Below are 18,156 nucleotides of genomic sequence, written 5' to 3' on the forward strand. Positions count from 1 at the left end.
AAATGCAGTTGTACCCAATGTCCACTTAACCACGGACATGTGGACAAGTGGAGCAGGGCAGGGTCAGGACTATATGACTGTGACAGCCCACTGGGTAGATGTATGGACTCCTGCCGCAAGAACAGCAGCGGCGGCACCAGTAGCAGCATCTCGCAAACGCCAACTCTTTCCTAGGCAGGCTACGCTTTGTATCACCGCTTTCCAGAATACGCACACAGCTGAAAACCTCTTACGGCAACTGAGGAAGATCATCGCGGAATGGCTTACCCCAATTGGACTCTCCTGAGGATTTGTGGCATCGGACAACGCCAGCAATATTGTGTGTGCATTAAATATGGGCAAATTCCAGCACGTCCCATGTTTTGCACATACCTTGAATTTGGTGGTGCAGAATTTTTTTAAAAACGACAGGGGCGTGCAAGAGATGCTGTCGGTGGCCAGAAGAATTGCGGGACACTTTCGGCGTACAGGCACCACGTACAGAAGACTGGAGCACCACCAAAAAATACTGAACCTGCCCTGCCATCATCTGAAGCAAGAAGTGGTAACGAGGTGGAATTCAACCCTCTATATGCTTCAGAGGTTGGAGGAGCAGCAAAAGGCCATTCAAGCCTATACAATTGAGCACGATATAGGAGGTGGAATGCACCTGTCTCAAGCGCAGTGGAGAATGATTTCAACGTTGTGCAAGGTTCTGATGCCCTTTGAACTTGCCACACGTGAAGTCAGTTCAGACACTGCCAGCCTGAGTCAGGTCATTCCCCTCATCAGGCTTTTGCAGAAGAAGCTGGAGACATTGAAGGAGGAGCTAACACGGAGCGATTCCGCTAGGCATGTGGGACTTGTGGATGGAGCCCTTAATTCGCTTAACAAGGATTCACGGGTGGTCAATCTGTTGAAATCAGAGCACTACATTTTGGCCACCGTGCTCGATCCTAGATTTAAAGCCTACCTTGGATCTCTCTTTCCGGCAGACACAAGTCTGCTGGGGTTCAAAGACCTGCTGGTGACAAAATTGTCAAGTCAAGCGGAACGCGACCTGTCAACATCTCCTCCTTCACATTCTCCCGCAACTGGGGGTGCGAGGAAAAGGCTCAGAATTCTGAGCCCACCCGCTGGCGGTGATGCAGGGCAGTCTGGAGCGACTGCTGATGCTGACATCTGGTCCGGACTGAAGGACCTGACAACGATTACGGACATGTCGTCTACTGTCACTGCATATGATTCTCTCACCATTGAAAGAATGGTGGAGGATTATATGAGTGACCGCATCCAAGTAGGCACGTCACACAGTCCGTACTTATACTGGCAGGAAAAAGAGGCAATTTGGAGGCCCTTGCACAAACTGGCTTTATTCTACCTAAGTTGCCCTCCCACAAGTGTGTACTCCGAAAGAGTGTTTAGTGCCGCCGCTCACCTTGTCAGCAATCGGCGTACGAGGGTACATCCAGAAAATGTGGAGAAGATGATGTTCATTAAAATGAATTATAATCAATTCCTCCGTGGAGACATTGACCAGCAGCAATTGCCTCCACAAAGTACACAGGGAGCTGAGATGGTGGATTCCAGTGGGGACGAATTGATAATCTGTGAGGAGGGGGATGTACACGGTGATATATCGGAGGATGATGATGAGGTGGACATCTTGCCTCTGTAGAGCCAGTTTGTGCAAGGAGAGATTAATTGCTTCTTTTTTGGTGGGGGTCCAAACCAACCCGTCATTTCAGTCACAGTCGTGTGGCAGACCCTGTCACTGAAATGATGGGTTGGTTAAAGTGTGCATGTCCTGTTTATACAACATAAGGGTGGGTGGGAGGGCCCAAGGACAATTCCATCTTGAACCTCTTTTTTCTTTAATTTTTCTTTGCGTCATGTGCTGTTTGTGGAATGTTTTTTGGAAGGGCCATCCTGCGTGACACTGCAGTGCCACTCCTAGATGGGCCCGGTGTTTGTGTCGGCCACTAGGGTCGCTTATCTTACTCACACAGCTACCTCATTGCGCCTCTTTTTTTCTTTGCGTCATGTGCTGTTTGGGGAGGGTTTTTTGGAAGGGCCATCCTGCGTGACACTGCAGTGCCACTCCTAGATGGGCACGGTGTTTGTGTCGGCCACTAGGGTCGCTTATCTTACTCACACAGCTACCTCATTGCGCCTCTTTTTTTCTTTGCGTCATGTGCTGTTTGGGGAGGGTTTTTTGGAAGGGCCATCCTGCGTGACACTGCAGTGCCACTCCTAGATGGGCCCGGTGTTTGTGTTGGCCACTAGGGTCGCTTATCTTACTCACACAGCTACCTCATTGCGCCTCTTTTTTTCTTTGCTTCATGTGCTGTTTGGGGAGGGTTTTTTGGAAGGGCCATCCTGCGTGACACTGCAGTGACACTCCTAGATGGGCACGGTGTTTGTGTCGGCCACTAGGGTCGCTTATCTTACTCACACAGCTACCTCATTGCGCCTCTTTTTTTCTTTGCGTCATGTGCTGTTTGGGGAGGGTTTTTTGGAAGGGCCATCCTGCGTGACACTGCAGTGCCACTCCTAGATGGGCCCGGTGTTTGTGTCGGCCACTAGGGTCGCTTATCTTACTCACACAGCTACCTCATTGCGCCTCTTTTTTTCTTTGCGTCATGTGCTGTTTGGGGAGGGTTTTTTGGAAGGGCCATCCTGCGTGACACTGCAGTGCCACTCCTAGATGGGCACGGTGTTTGTGTCGGCCACTAGGGTCGCTTATCTTACTCACACAGCTACCTCATTGCGCCTCTTTTTTTCTTTGCGTCATGTGCTGTTTGGGGAGGGTTTTTTGGAAGGGCCATCCTGCGTGACACTGCAGTGCCACTCCTAGATGGGCCCGGTGTTTGTGTCGGCCACTAGGGTCGCTTATCTTACTCACACAGCTACCTCATTGCGCCTCTTTTTTTCTTTGCGTCATGTGCTGTTTGGGGAGGGTTTTTTGGAAGGTCCATCCTGCGTGACACTGCAGTGCCACTCCTAGATGGGCCCGGTGTTTGTGTCGGCCACTAGGGTCGCTTATCTTACTCACACAGCTACCTCATTGCGCCTCTTTTTTTCTTTGCGTCATGTGCTGTTTGGGGAGGGTTTTTTGGAAGGGCCATCCTGCGTGACACTGCAGTGCCACTCCTAGATGGGCCCGGTGTTTGTGTCGGCCACTAGGGTCGCTTATCTTACTCACACAGCTACCTCATTGCGCCTCTTTTTTTCTTTGCGTCATGTGCTGTTTGGGGAGGGTTTTTTGGAAGGGCCATCCTGCGTGACACTGCAGTGACACTCCTAGATGGGCCCGGTGTTTGTGTCGGCCACTAGGGTCGCTTATCTTACTCACACAGCTACCTCATTGCGCCTCTTTTTTTCTTTGCGTCATGTGCTGTTTGGGGAGGGTTTTTTGGAAGGGCCATCCTGCGTGACACTGCAGTGCCACTCCTAGATGGGCCCGGTGTTTGTGTCGGCCACTAGGGTCGCTTATCTTACTCACACAGCTACCTCATTGCGCCTCTTTTTTTCTTTGCGTCATGTGCTGTTTGGGGAGGGTTTTTTGGAAGGGCCATCCTGCGTGACACTGCAGTGCCACTCCTAGATGGGCCCGGTGTTTGTGTCGGCCACTAGGGTCGCTTATCTTACTCACACAGCTACCTCATTGCGCCTCTTTTTTTCTTTGCGTCATGTGCTGTTTGGGGAGGGTTTTTTGGAAGGGCCATCCTGCGTGACACTGCAGTGCCACTCCTAGATGTGCACGGTGTTTGTGTCGGCCACTAGGGTCGCTTATCTTACTCACACAGCTACCTCATTGCGCCTCTTTTTTTCTTTGCGTCATGTGCTGTTTGGGGAGTGTTTTTTGGAAGGGCCATCCTGCGTGACACTGCAGTGCCACTCCTAGATGGGCACGGTGTTTGTGTCGGCCACTAGGGTCGCTTAGCTTAGTCATCCAGCGACCTAGGTGCAAATTTTTTGGACTAAAAATAATATTGTGAGGTGTGAGGTATTCAGAATAGACTGAAAATGAGTGGAAATTATGGTTTTTGAGGTTAATAATACTTTGGGATCAAAATGACCCCCAAATTCTATGATTTAAGCTGTTTTTTAGTGTTTTTTAAAAAAAACACCCGAATCCAAAACACACCCGAATCCGACAAAAAAAATTTGGTGAGGTTTTGCCAAAACGCGGTCGAACCCAAAACACGGCCGCGGAACCGAACCCAAAACCAAAACACAAAACCCGAAAAATTTCAAGTGCACATCTCTACTAAAAACCCCTTTTTTTCAGCATATTTATTGCAGCAACACTAGGTTATTAATCTGCCTTAAATTAATACACTGAGATGTTGCCTGTGTGTATGTGTATATACATAGACATCTAACAAAAACTTCCGCTGAAGATATTGATATTATGTGAGCAATTACACGCACTGTCTCTATGTGCTTATTACAGATAGGTTAAGTCCTATAGCTATCTGGATATTATATATATATATAGTGCATGCATATATTCTGGTTGCTCCAAGAGGTGCTGGAGTTGTGTGGTACCCAATAGGTATTGGGAGTGAACTAGGTATACTCTTAAGTATGGCAGATTATTGTACAAAGAATTTTCAAGCTGTGGTTTAGCTTCAACTTTGCAGCAAACTGCTATTTAATTATCTTCATGTACATTGCCATCTGCTATGGGTATCGAAGAACATTCTTAGCTGTTTATTTGCTCTCTCACTATAGCCTCTCTGACACGTTGTAAGAATTTTTTTGCAAATGTATGATCAGGCTTTAGAGGCTCATATATAGTGAGAATTTGGATCGGTGTGTGTGATATAAATTATTAGAGGCTACATACACTATAATCTTTGTTTAATACACGAACCAGTATACAACAATTATGACAGCAACAGGATTGCTATAATTGTCGCCTCATCATATATCACCACTTTATCCCGGCTATGCAAGTGGACGCCCTTGCATAGAATATTTATATATGATGATTGTCCTTATCGTAATTTTGCTAAAATTGCACAGTGGACGCCCATGCATATAATTATTGCACATGACAAATATATTGCCATAATTTCATTTCCATGGGCATAAGATAAATCTAGATACTGAACATACGACTGATTCAGATCACTTTGGATATATAATTTTAGCGATACGGGTATTGGGATTGACTGAACGGGCAGATTAAATAATTGCGGACATACGCCGCTGGAGATGCCCGATCTCGTCTGATCTTGGAAGCCAAGCAGTGGAGGGCCGGGTCAGTACTCGGATGGGAGACCACCCTGGAACACCCTGGTACTGCAAAAAATTATTCTGCCCGATCTAGAGTGATCCCCAATAATACCAATTGGCATTCGGTTCTGTATGACTTATGATTTAATTCTCTACGACAAAATAATCCTAAATAGGATTGCTGTAGAACAAATGATGGTCATATATTACACAAAAGCGTTACTGTGGTCATAGTAAATCCACTAGCCCAAAGATTTGAATTCCGGTTCTTATTGTGGTATTGAAAACCACATTAATTATACATAACATAGTGTTATATTTTCGCGTAGCTATACTATTCACGTACAATTCACTCCTATAATCACCTTTTAATAATGAATTAATAAAGTTATGTTTTATCAGAATTGATTACTACACACCTAATCCTCTGAATTAAAGTGCTCCCATACAAGAGTCTACTTTCCAACTTTCTATTGTTGGGTTTTCTAAGTTATGTATTGGCCAAGAATGAACCAAGACATAGCACAGACTACAGCTACATGTGAATTATGTCTTACGTATAGACCGAAACAACAAGTCGAGCCACTGAGTCCTCACGCAGTGCCAGAGAGACCGTACCAGAAAGTTGGCGCAGATTTGTTTGATTGTAATGGGAAAACGTACATTGTTGTGACTGATTATTACTCTAACTACCCTGAGGTGAAGACACTACATACAACTACTAGTAAAGCCGTAATCAATTGCATGAAGTCAATCTTTGCAAGGCATGGTGTTCCTCTGGAAGTGTTCACTGACAATGGTCCACAGTTTTCCTGTGCTGAATTTAGACAATTTGCTGATGAGTGGGAATTTGTCCATACTACGTCAAGTCCCCACTATCCATGCTCAAATGGGTTGGTGGAAAGTTCAGTAAAAACTGTAAAGAATCTCATGAAAAAAGCTCAAGAAGGTAAAGAAGATTTCTACAAAAGTCTTTTAATCTACCGCAGTACACCTTTACAGAATGGACTTTCTCCTGCACAAATGCTGATGGGAAGGAGTTTTAGAGCAAATCTCCCAATACATGATGAACTGCTTAATACACATAACTCAGCGTTGGTCAGACTGAGTAAGGAACGTCAACAGGCGAAACAGAAACTGTTCCTTGACAGGTGAACAAAAAGCTTATCTGATCTAAAATCGGGTGACCAAGTCCGTCTCGGAGATCATGAGAAAGGTATTTGGGTGCAGAAAGGTATTGTGCAAGCACAAGTAGCACCAAAATCTTATACTATACGTACAGAGCGTGGAACGGAAGTAAGAAGAAATTGGGTGGATTTAAGATCTCAACCTAACCATAATGAACACAACATGACTGAAGAATACCCTTCATCTGATATGTATGATGATCCTCATAATGGTAAACAAACCACGATTCTAGAAAGGTCCAACCTGGTAGATGAAACACAGACTGTGTATGAAAGACCCAAAAGGGAAATATGCAGACCTGAGAGACTCATTGAAACGTGTTAGATGATGTTCTTAATATGACGTTGTTAATTGTTGCATTGAAGCGTACAGGGCTTATCTTTAAAGAAAAGAGGATGTGATGTTAGTGTATTAGAATTAGTGATGAGCGGGTTCGGTTTCCGAGAAACCGAACCCACCCGAGCTTTACATTTTTTACACGGGTCTTGCTCGGCTAACCCGAGTGCGCCCGAACGTCATCATGCCGCTGTCGGATTCTCGCGAGATTCGGATTCTATATAAGCAGCCGCGCGTCGCCGCCATTTTCACACGTGCATTGAGATTGATAGGGAGAGGACGTGGCTGGTGTCCTCTCCGTTTATATAGTTAATTATTACTAGTATACTACACAGTTGATCTGATTGCTTAGCTTATTGTGGGGAGGATTGGGGACTGGGGAGCGGCTGTTAGGAGGAGTACAGTGCAGAGTTTTGCTAGTTTTTTATCCGTTCTCTGCCTGAAAAAAACGCTCCATACCATATCTGTGCTCAGTGTCAGGGCCGGTTCTTAGTCTTGTGGCGCCCTGGGCAAAATATGGGGGCGTGGCTTCAAATGGGGGCGTGGTCACGACGCTGAAAGAAAAAAATAAATAAATAAAAAGTATACTTACCATCCCCGTTCCTGATCCAGACCGCTGCAGACCCCCATCCGCCGGCGGCGCCGCTCTTCTCCTCTCTTCGATCTATGGGAGAGACGTTATTACGTCTCTCCCATAGAACAGCATAGACACTAGAGGTCAATTATGACCACTAGTGTCTGTGCAACTATGCTGTGCGGTGCGCGATGACGTCATCGTGCATCGCACAGCAAAGGTCCTCTACATGAAGGGAAACTAGACCGTAGCGTCTAGTTTCCCTTCATGGAGAGGGCCTTTGCTGTGCGGTGCGCGATGACGTCATCGGGCACCGCACAACTAAGGTCCTCTCAATGAAGGGAAACTAGACGCTACGCGTCTGGTTCCCTTCAAAGCGGGGGGGGGGGGCACAGCAGGGCACTGCGGGGGGCACAGTGGCGGATCTTGCCCTGGTGCGGCGCCCTCCGGAAGGCTGCGCCCCGGGCAAAAGTACCGCTTGCCCGTGGCAAGAACCGCCACTGCTCAGTGTGCTGCATGATATATATCTGTGCTGAGTGCTCACACTGCCTAATTGTGGGGACTGGGGAGCAGTTATAGCAGGAGTACAGTGCACAGTTTTGCTGACAGTGACCACCAGTATACGTTTGTCTGCCTGAAAAACACTCCTGTGGTGGCTTTTTTTTATACTAGTTTAGCAGTCTGCTGACAGTGTCCACCAGGTCCATTATACTGTATATAGCAGTACGGTAGGCCACTGCTGTACCTACCTCTGTGTCGTCACTCGTCGTCCATAAGTATACTATAGTATCCATCCATCTACATTGTATACCTGTGGTGTCTTTTTTTTTATACTATAAACGCAGTCTGCTGACAGTGTCCACCAGGTCCATTATACTGTATATAGCAGTACGGTAGGCCACTGCTGTACCTACCTCTGTGTCGTCACTCGTCATCCATAAGTATACTATAGTATCCATCCATCTACATTGTATACCTGTGGTGTCTTTTTTTTTTATACTATAAACGCAGTCTGCTGACAGTGTCCACCAGGTCCATTATACTGTATATAGCAGTACGGTAGGCCACTGCTGTACCTACCTCTGTGTCGTCACTCGTCGTCCATAAGTATACTATAGTATCCATCCATCTACATTGTATACCTGTGGTGTCTTTTTTTTTATACTATAAACGCAGTCTGCTGACAGTGTCCACCAGGTCCATTATACTGTATATAGCAGTACGGTAGGCCACTGCTGTACCTACCTCTGTGTCGTCACTCATCGTCCATAAGTATACTATAGTATCCATCCATCTACATTGTATACCTGTGGTGTCTTTTTTTTTATACTATAAACGCAGTCTGCTGACAGTGTCCACCAGGTCCATTATACTGTATATAGCAGTACGGTAGGCCACTGCTGTACCTACCTCTGTGTCATCACTCGTCGTCCATAAGTATACTATAGTATCCATCCATCTACATTGTATACCTGTGGTGTCTTTTTTTTATACTATAAACGCAGTCTGCTGACAGTGTCCACCAGGTCCATTATACTGTATATAGCAGTACGGTAGGCCACTGCTGTACCTACCTCTGTGTCGTCACTCGTCGTCCATAAGTATACGATAGTATCCATCCATCTACATTGTATACCTGTGGTGTCTTTTTTTTTATACTATAAACGCAGTCTGCTGACAGTGTCCACCAGGTCCATTATACTGTATATAGCAGTACGGTAGGCCACTGCTGTACCTACCTCTGTGTCGTCACTCGTCGTCCATAAGTATACTATAGTATCCATCCATCTACATTGTATACCTGTGGTGTCTTATTTTTTATACTATAAACGCAGTCTGCTGACAGTGTCCACCAGGTCCATTATACTGTATATAGCAGTACGGTAGGCCACTGCTGTACCTACCTCTGTGTCGTCACTCGTCGTCCATAAGTATACTATAGTATCCATCCATCTACATTGTATACCTGTGGTGTCTTTTTTTTTATACTATAAACGCAGTCTGCTGACAGTGTCCACCAGGTCCATTATACTGTATATAGCAGTACGGTAGGCCACTGCTGTACCTACCTCTGTGTCGTCACTCGTCGTCCATAAGTATACTATAGTATCCATCCATCTACATTGTATACCTGTGGTGTCTTTTTTTTATACTATAAACGCAGTCTGCTGACAGTGTCCACCAGGTCCATTATACTGTATATAGCAGTACGGTAGGCCACTGCTGTACCTACCTCTGTGTCGTCACTCGTCATCCATAAGTATACTATAGTATCCATCCATCTACATTGTATACCTGTGGTGCCTTTTAGTTGTGCGCATTAAAATATGGAGAACAAAAATGTGGAGGTTAAAAAAATAGGGAAAGATCAAGATCCACTTCCACCTCGTGCTGAAGCTGCTGCCACTAGTCATGGCCGAGACGTCTGCCAAGGCCGATGCCCAATGGCATAGTACAGAGCATGTAAAATCCAAAACACAAAAGATCAGTAAAATGACCCAAAAATCAAAATTAAAAGCGTCTGAGGAGAAGCGTAAACTTGCCAATATGCCATTTACGACACGGAGTGGCAAGGAACGGCTGAGGCCCTGGCCTATGTTCATGGCTAGTGGTTCAGCTTCACATGAGGATGGAAGCACTCATCCTCTCGCTAGAAAAAAGAAAAGACTTAAGCTGGCAAAAGCACAGCAAAGAACTGTGCGTTCTTCGAAATCACAAATCCCCAAGGAGAGTCCAATTGTGTCGGTTGCGATGCCTGACCTTCCCAACACTGGACGGGAAGAGCTTGCGCCTTCCACCATTTGCACGCCCCCTGCAAGTGCTGGAAGGAGCACCCGCAGTCCAGTTCCTGATAGTCAAATTGAAGATGTCAGTGTTGAAGTACACCAGGATGAGGTTATGGGTGTTGCTGGCGCTGGGGAGGAAATTGACAAGGAGGATTCTGATGGTGAGGTGGTTTGTTTAAGTCAGGCACCCGGGGAGACACCTGTTGTCAGTGGGAGGAATATGGCCATTGACATGCCTGGTCAAAATACAAAAAAAATTAGCTCTTCGGTGTGGAATTATTTCAACAGAAATGCGGACAACAGGTGTCAAGCTGTGTGTTGCCTTTGTCAAGCTGTAATAAGTAGGGTTTAGGACGTTAACCACCTCGGAACATCCTCCCTTATACGTCACCTGCAGCGCATTCATCATAAGTCAGTGACAAGTTCAAAAACTTTGGACGACAGCGGAAGCAGTCCACTGACCAGTAAATCCCTTCCTCTTGTAACCAAGCTCCAGCAAACCACACCACCAACTCCCTCAGTGTCAATTTCCTCCTTACCCAGGAATGCCAATAGTCCTGCAGGCCATGTCACTGGCAAGTCTGACGAGTCCTCTCCTGCCTGGGATTCCTCCAAAGCATCCTTGAGTGTAACGCCTACTGCTGCTGGCGCTGCTGTTGTTGCTGCTGGGAGTCGATGGTCATCCCAGAGGGGAAGTCGGAAGACCACTTGTACTACTTCCAGTAAGCAATTGACTGTCCAACAGTCCTTTGCGAGGAAGATGAAATATCACAGCAGTCATCCTGCTGCAAAGCGGATAACTGAGGCCTTGGCAGCCTGGGCGGTGAGAAACGTGGTTCCGGTATCCATCGTTACTTCAGAGCCAACTATAGACTTGATTGAGGTACTGTGTCCCCGGTACCAAATACCATCTAGGTTCAATTTCTCTAGGCAGGCGATACCGAAATGTACACAGACCTCAGAAAAAGAGTCACCAGTGTCCTAAAAAATGCAGTTGTACCCAATGTCCACTTAACCACGGACATGTGGACAAGTGGAGCAGGGCAGAGTCAGGACTATATGACTGTGACAGCCCACTGGGTAGATGTATTGCCTCCCGCAGCAAGAACAGCAGCGGCGGCACCAGTAGCAGCATCTAGCAAACGCCAACTCGTTCCTAGGCAGGCTACGCTTTGTATCACCGCTTTCCAGAATACGCACACAGCTGAAAACCTCTTACGGCAACTGAGGAAGATCATCGCAGAATGGCTTACCCCAGTTGCACTCTCCTGGGGATTTGTGGCATCAGACAACGCCAGCAATATTGTGCGTGCATTACATCTGGGCAAATTCCAGCACGTCCCATGTTTTGCACATACCTTGAATTTGGTGGTGCAGAATTATTTAAAAAACGACAGGGGCGTGCAAGAGATGCTGTCGGTGGCCCGAAGAATTGCGGGCCACTTTTGGCGTACAGGCACCGCGTACAGAAGACTGGAGCACCACCAAAAACACCTGAACCTGCCCTGCCATCATCTGAAGCAAGAGGTGGTAACGAGGTGGAATTCAACCCTCTATATGCTTCAGAGGATGGAGGAGCAGCAAAAGGCCATTCAAGCCTATACATCTGGCCACGATATAGGCAAAGGAGGTGGAATGCACCTGACTCAAGCGCAGTGGAGAATGATTTCAACGTTGTGCAAGGTTCTGCAACCTTTTGAACTTGCCACACGTGAAGTCAGTTCAGACACTGCCAGCCTGAGTCAGGTCATTCTCCTCATCAGGCATTTGCAGAAGAAGCTGGAGACACTGAAGGAGGAGCTAAAACAGAGCGATTCCGCTAGGCATGTGGGACTTGTGGATGGAGCCCTTCATTCGCTTAACCAGGATTCACGGGTGGTCAATCTGTTGAAATCAGAGCACTACATTTTGGCCACCGTGCTCGATCCTAGATTTAAAACCTACGTTGTATCTCTCTTTCCGGCAGACACAAGTCTGCAGAGGTTCAAATACCTGCTGGTGAGAAAATTGTCAAGTCAAGCGGAACGTGACCCGTCAACATCTCCTCCTTCACATTCTCCCGCAACTGGGGGTGCGAGGAAAAGGCTATGAATTCCGAGCCCACCCGCTGGCGGTGATGCAGGGCAGTCTGGAGCGAGTGCTGACATCTGGTCCGGACTGAAGGACCTGCCAACGATTACTGACATGTCGTCTACTGTCACTGCATATGATTCTCTCACCATTGAAAGAATGGTGGAGGATTATATGAGTGACCGCATCCAAGTAGGCACGTCAGACAGTCCGTACGTATACTGGGAGGAAAAAAAGGCAATTTGGAGGCCCTTGCAGAAACTGGCTTTATTCTACCTAAGTTGCCCTCCCTCCAGTGTGTACTCCGAAAGAGTGTTTAGTGCCGCCGCTCAACTTGTCAGCAATCGGCGTACGAGGTTACTTCCAGAAAATGTGGAGAAGATGATGTTCATTAAAATGAATTATAATCAATTCCACCGTGGAGACATTCACCAGCAGCAATTGCCTCCAGAAAGTACACGGGGACCTGAGATGGTGGATTCCAGTGGGGACGAATTAATAATCTGTAAGGAGGGGGATGTACACAGTGAAAGGGGTGAGGAATCGGACGATGATGATGAGGTGGACATGTTGCCTCTGTAGAGCCAGTTTGTGCAAGGAGAGATTGATTGCTTCTTTTTTGGTGGGGGCCCAAACCAACCAGTCATTTCAGTCACAGTCGTGTGGCAGACCCTGTCGCTGAAATTATGGGTTCGTTAAAGTGTGCATGTCCTGTTTATACAACATAAGGGTGGGTGGGAGGGCCCAAGGACAATTCCATCTTGCACCTCTTTTTTCTTTCATTTTTCTTTGCGTCATGTGCTGTTTGGGGAGTATTTTTCTGAAGGGCCATCCTGCGTCACACTGCAGTGCCACTCCTAGATGGGCCAGGTGTTTGTGTCGGCCACTTGGGTCGCTTATCTTAGTCACACAGCTACCTCATTGCGCCTCTTTTTTTCTTTGCGTCATGTGCTGTTTGGGGAGTATTTTTTTGAAGGGCCATCCTGCGTGACACTGCAGTGCCACTCCTAGATGGGCCAGGTGTTTGTGTCGGCCACTTGGGTCGCTTATATTAGTCACACAGCTACCTCATTGTGCCTCTTTTTTTCTTTGCGTCATGTGCTGTTTGGGGAGTATTTTTTTCAAGTGCCATCCTGTCTGACACTGCAGTGCCACTCCTAGATGGGCCAGGTGTTTGTGTCGGCCACTTGGGTCGCTTAGCTTAGTCACACAGCTACCTCATTGCGCCTCTTTTTTTCTTTGCGTCATGTGCTGTTTGGGGAGTATTTTTTTGAAGGGCCATCCTGCGTGACACTGCAGTGCCACTCCAAGATGGGCCAGGTGTTTGTGTCGGCCACTTGGGTCGCTTATCTTAGTCATACAGCTACCTCATTGCGCCTCTTTTTTTCTTTGCGTCATGTGCTGTTTGGGGAGTATTTTTTTCAAGTGCCATCCTGTCTGACACTGCAGTGCCACTCCTAGATGGGCCAGGTGTTTGTGTCGGCCACTTTGGTCGCTTAGCTTAGTCACACAGCTACCTCATTGCGCCTCTTTTTTTCTTTGCGTCATGTGCTGTTTGGGGAGTATTTTTTTGAAGGGCCATCCTGCGTGACACTGCAGTGCCACTCCAAGATGGGCCAGGTGTTTGTGTCGGCCACTTGGGTCGCTTATCTTAGTCACACAGCTACCTCATTGCGCCTCTTTTTTTCTTTGCGTCATGTGCTGTTTAGGGAGTATTTTTTTCAAGTGCCATCCTGTCTGACTCTGCAGTGCCACTCCTAGATGGGCCAGGTGTTTGTGTCGGCCACTTGGGTCGCTTAGCTTAGTCACACAGCTACCTCGGTGCAAATTTTAGGACTAAAAATAATATTGTGAGGTGTGAGGTGTTCAGAATAGACTGAAAATGAGTGGAAATTATGGTTATTGAGGTTAATAATACTTTGGGATCAAAATGACCCCCAAATTCTATGATTTAAGCTGTTTTTTAGGGTTTTTTTAAAAAAACACCCAAATCCAAAACACACCCGAATCCGACAAAAAAATTTCGGTGAGGTTTTGCCAAAACGCGTCCGAATCCAAAACACGGCCGCAGAACCGAACCCAAAACCAAAACACAAAGGCCCTCATTCCGAGTTGATCGGTCGCAAGGCGAATTTAGCAGAGTTACACACGCTAAGCCGCCGCCTACTGGGAGTGAATCTTAGCTTCTTAAAATTGCGACTGATGTATGCGCAATATTGCGATTACTAACTACTTAGCAGTTTCAGAGTAGCTCCAGACTTACTCTGCCTGTGCGATCAGTTCAGTGCTTGTCGTTCCTGGTTGACGTCACAAACACACCCAGCGTTCGCCCAGGCACTCCCACCGTTTCCCCGGCCACTCCTGCGTTTTTTCCGGAAACGGTAGCGTTTTCAGCCACACGCCCCTGAAACGCCGTGTTTCCGCCCAGTAACACCCATTTCCTGTCAATCACATTACGATCGCCGGAGCGAAGAAAAAGCCGTGAGTAAAAAAACTTTCTTCATAGTAAAGTTACTTGGCGCAGTCGCAGTGCGAACTTTGCGCATGCGTACTAAGCGGATTTTCACTGCGATGCGATGAAAAAGAACGAGCGAACAACTCGGAATGAGGGCCAAAACCCGAAAAATGTCCGGTGCACATCACTAATTAGAATGCTTAATATTTGTAGACACTCCCTTAGTAATATGTGTAAGCCTGAATCTTCAGTGATGGTCCCTGGGACCAGGGGGATGCTGGGAAGTGGGTGGTCCAGTGTGCAGGGTGCCTGGAGTTGGTGATGGAATAAAACAGCACAGCAGTGAACTCACATGTCTCTGTGTCCTTATGACTGGATTTACAAACATATGAACAAAACACTGATTTCACACCAGCCATCGCAACCATCATTAATAGTATCAACACTTGCACCAGTCCCATGCTTGGTGCCAAGAGATATTTTAGAAACAGATTTCTACTACATATCCATGATGCAGAATCACACTGTGCATTAAATACATGGCCCCAAAATCAAGAAGTTCCATGTGCTAGAATTGTCGAAGTCCAGCTGCTGCCCTGAAATGTCAGATTTCACAGAAAGACCAATCCGGCCAATATGCATTTGAATCAGAATAAGATGGACGTAAGCAAAAATGGATACATTTGCATCTGTGCATGTGCCTTATATAAAAACTTGCCATTTGTGAACATGCACACATATCAGTCCGACTCAAAATCATGCCCTTAATGTGCATTTTTTTTTAAATAGTCTTTCTTAAGCATTACAGCATGACAAATAAGAATATACACAAGAGTATAAGACAAAAACTGCATTCATACAGCGATAAATAGCATAGCATTAGCCAAAAGATACACAATAAATAAAATTTACCTAGCCAAAGGAGAATATCAGAATCCTAACTAGAGAATTTGGTGCCCTATACTAGCCAGTGCATTGCCCCCCACCCCATGCCTCCCTTATTCACAATACACCGCTCAAGAGTAGTACACCTTATACACGTTATGTCCCATAGTAGTGTCCCTTATTTACATTATGCCACACAGTAGTACATCTTAAACATGTTACGCCACACAGTAGTACCCATTATTCACATTACAGCAAACAGTAGTACTTCTTATTCACATTACACCACACAGTAGTACCTAGAGAAGTGCACCAAAAATTTTTCGGGTTTTGTGTTTTGGTTTTGGATTCGGTTCCGCGGCCGTGTTTTGGATGCGGAAGCGTTTTGGCAAAACCTCTCTGAAATTTTTTTGTCGGATTCGGGTGTGTTTTGGATTCTGGTGTTTTTTAAAAAAAACACCTCAAAAACAGCTTAAATCATAGAATTTGGGAGTAATTTTGATCCCATAGTATTATTAACCTCAATAACCGTAATTTCCACTCATTTCCAATCTATTCTGAACACCTCACACCTCACAATATTATTTTTAGCCCTAAAATTTGCACCGAGGTCGCTGGATGACTAAGCTAAGAAACCCAAGTGGGCGGCACAAACACCTGGCCCATCTAGGAATGGCACTGCAGTGTCAGACAGGATGGCACTTTACCATCCAAAAATTACCCCCAAACATCACATGATGCAAAGATAAATAAATGAAAAAAGAGGTGCAAGATGGAATTGTCCTTGGGCCCTCCCACCCACCCTTATGTTGTATAAACAGGACATGCACACTTTAACAGACTCATCATTTCAGCCACAGGGTCTGCCACACGACTGTAGCTGAAATGACTGGTTGGTTTGGGCCCCCACCAAAAAAGAAGCAATCTCTTCTTGCACAAACTGGCTCTACAGAGGCAAGATGTCCACCTCCTCCTCATCGTCCAATTCATCACCCCTTTCACTGTGTACATCCCCCTCCTCACAGAGTATTAATTCGTCCCCACTGGAATCCACCATCTCAGGTCCCTGTGTACTTTCTGGAGGCAATTGCTGGTAAATGTCTCCACGGAGGAATTGATTAGAATTCATTTTGATGAACATCATCTTCTCCACTTTTTCTGGAAGTAACCTCGTACGCCGATCGCTGACAAGGTGACCGGCTGCACTAAACACTCTTTCGGAGTATACACTGGAGGGGAGGCAACTTAGGTAAAATAAAGCCAGTTTGTGCAAGGGCCTCCAAATTGCCTCTTTTTCCTGCCAGTATACGTGCCTACTTGGATGCTGTCACTCATATAATCCTCTACCATTCTTTCAATGGTGACAGAATCATATGCAGTGACAGTAGACGACATGTCAGTAATCGTTGGCAGGTCCTTCAGTCCGGATCAGATGTCAGCACTCGCTCCAGACTGCCCTGCATCACCACCAGCGGGTGGGCTCGGAATTCTTAGCCTTTTCTTGCAGCCCCAGTTGCGGGAGAATGTGAAGGAGGAGCTGTTGACAGGTCACGTTCCACTTGACTTGACAAGTGTCTCACCAGCAGGTCTTTGAACATATGCAGACTTGTGTCTGCCGGAAAGAGAGATACAACGTAGGCTTTAAACCTAGGATCGAGCACGGTGGCCAAAATGTAGAGCTCTGATTTCAACAGATTGACCACCCGTGAATCCTGGTTAAGCGAATGAAGGGCTCGATCCACAAGTCCCACATGCCTAGCGGAATCGCTCAGTTTTAGCTCCTCCTTCTATCTCTCCAGCTGCTTCTGCAAAAGCCTGATGAGGGGAATGACCTGACACAGGCTGGCAGTGTCTGAACTGACTTCATGTGTGGCAAGTTCAAAGGGTTGCAGAACCTTGCACAACGTTGAAATCATTCTCCACTGCGCTTGAGTCAGGTGCATTCCCCCTCCTTTGCCTATATCGTAGGCAGATGTATAGTCTTGAATGGCCTTTTGCTGCTCCTCCATCCGCTGAAGCATATAGAGGGTTGAATTCCACCTCGTTACCACCTCTTGCTTCAGATGATAGCGAGGCAGGTTCAGGAGTGTTTGCTGGTGCTCCAGTCTTCGGCACGCGGTAGCTGAATGCCGAAAGTGGCCCGCAATTCTTCGGGCCACTGACAGCATCTCCTGCACGCCCCTGTCATTTTTTAAATAATTCTGCGCCACCAAATTCAATGTATGTGCAAAACATGGAACGTGCTGGAATTTGCCCACAATATTGTGCACGCACAATATTGGTGGCGTTGTCCGATGTCACAAATCCCCAGGAGAATCCAATTGGGGTAAGCCATTCTGCGATGATCTTCCTCAGTTTCCGTAAGAGGTTGTCAGCTGTGTGCCTCTTAAGGAAAGCGGTGACACAAAGCGTAGCCTGCCTAGGAACGAGTTGGCGTTTGCGAGATACTGCAACTGGTGCCACCGTTGCTGTTCTTGCTGCGGGAGGCAATACATCTACCCAGTGGGCTGTCACAGTCATATAGTCCTGACTCTGCCCTGCTCCACTTGTCCACATGTCCGTGGTTAAGTGGACATTGGGTACAACTGCATTTTTTAGGACACTGGTGACTCTTTTTCTGACGTCTGTGTTCATTC

The 18,156-nt window shown here is 46.6% G+C and overlaps 1 pseudogene; it reads left to right on the forward strand.

Moving 5' to 3' along the window:
* Window positions 1–5,181: 5,181 nt before the first annotated feature.
* LOC135052590 (5S ribosomal RNA) lies at window positions 5,182–5,301 on the forward strand (annotated as a pseudogene).
* Window positions 5,302–18,156: the final 12,855 nt, after the last annotated feature.

Source organism: Pseudophryne corroboree, chromosome 2, assembly GCF_028390025.1.
Source record: "Pseudophryne corroboree isolate aPseCor3 chromosome 2, aPseCor3.hap2, whole genome shotgun sequence".
Classification (NCBI taxonomy): Eukaryota; Metazoa; Chordata; class Amphibia; order Anura; family Myobatrachidae; genus Pseudophryne; species Pseudophryne corroboree.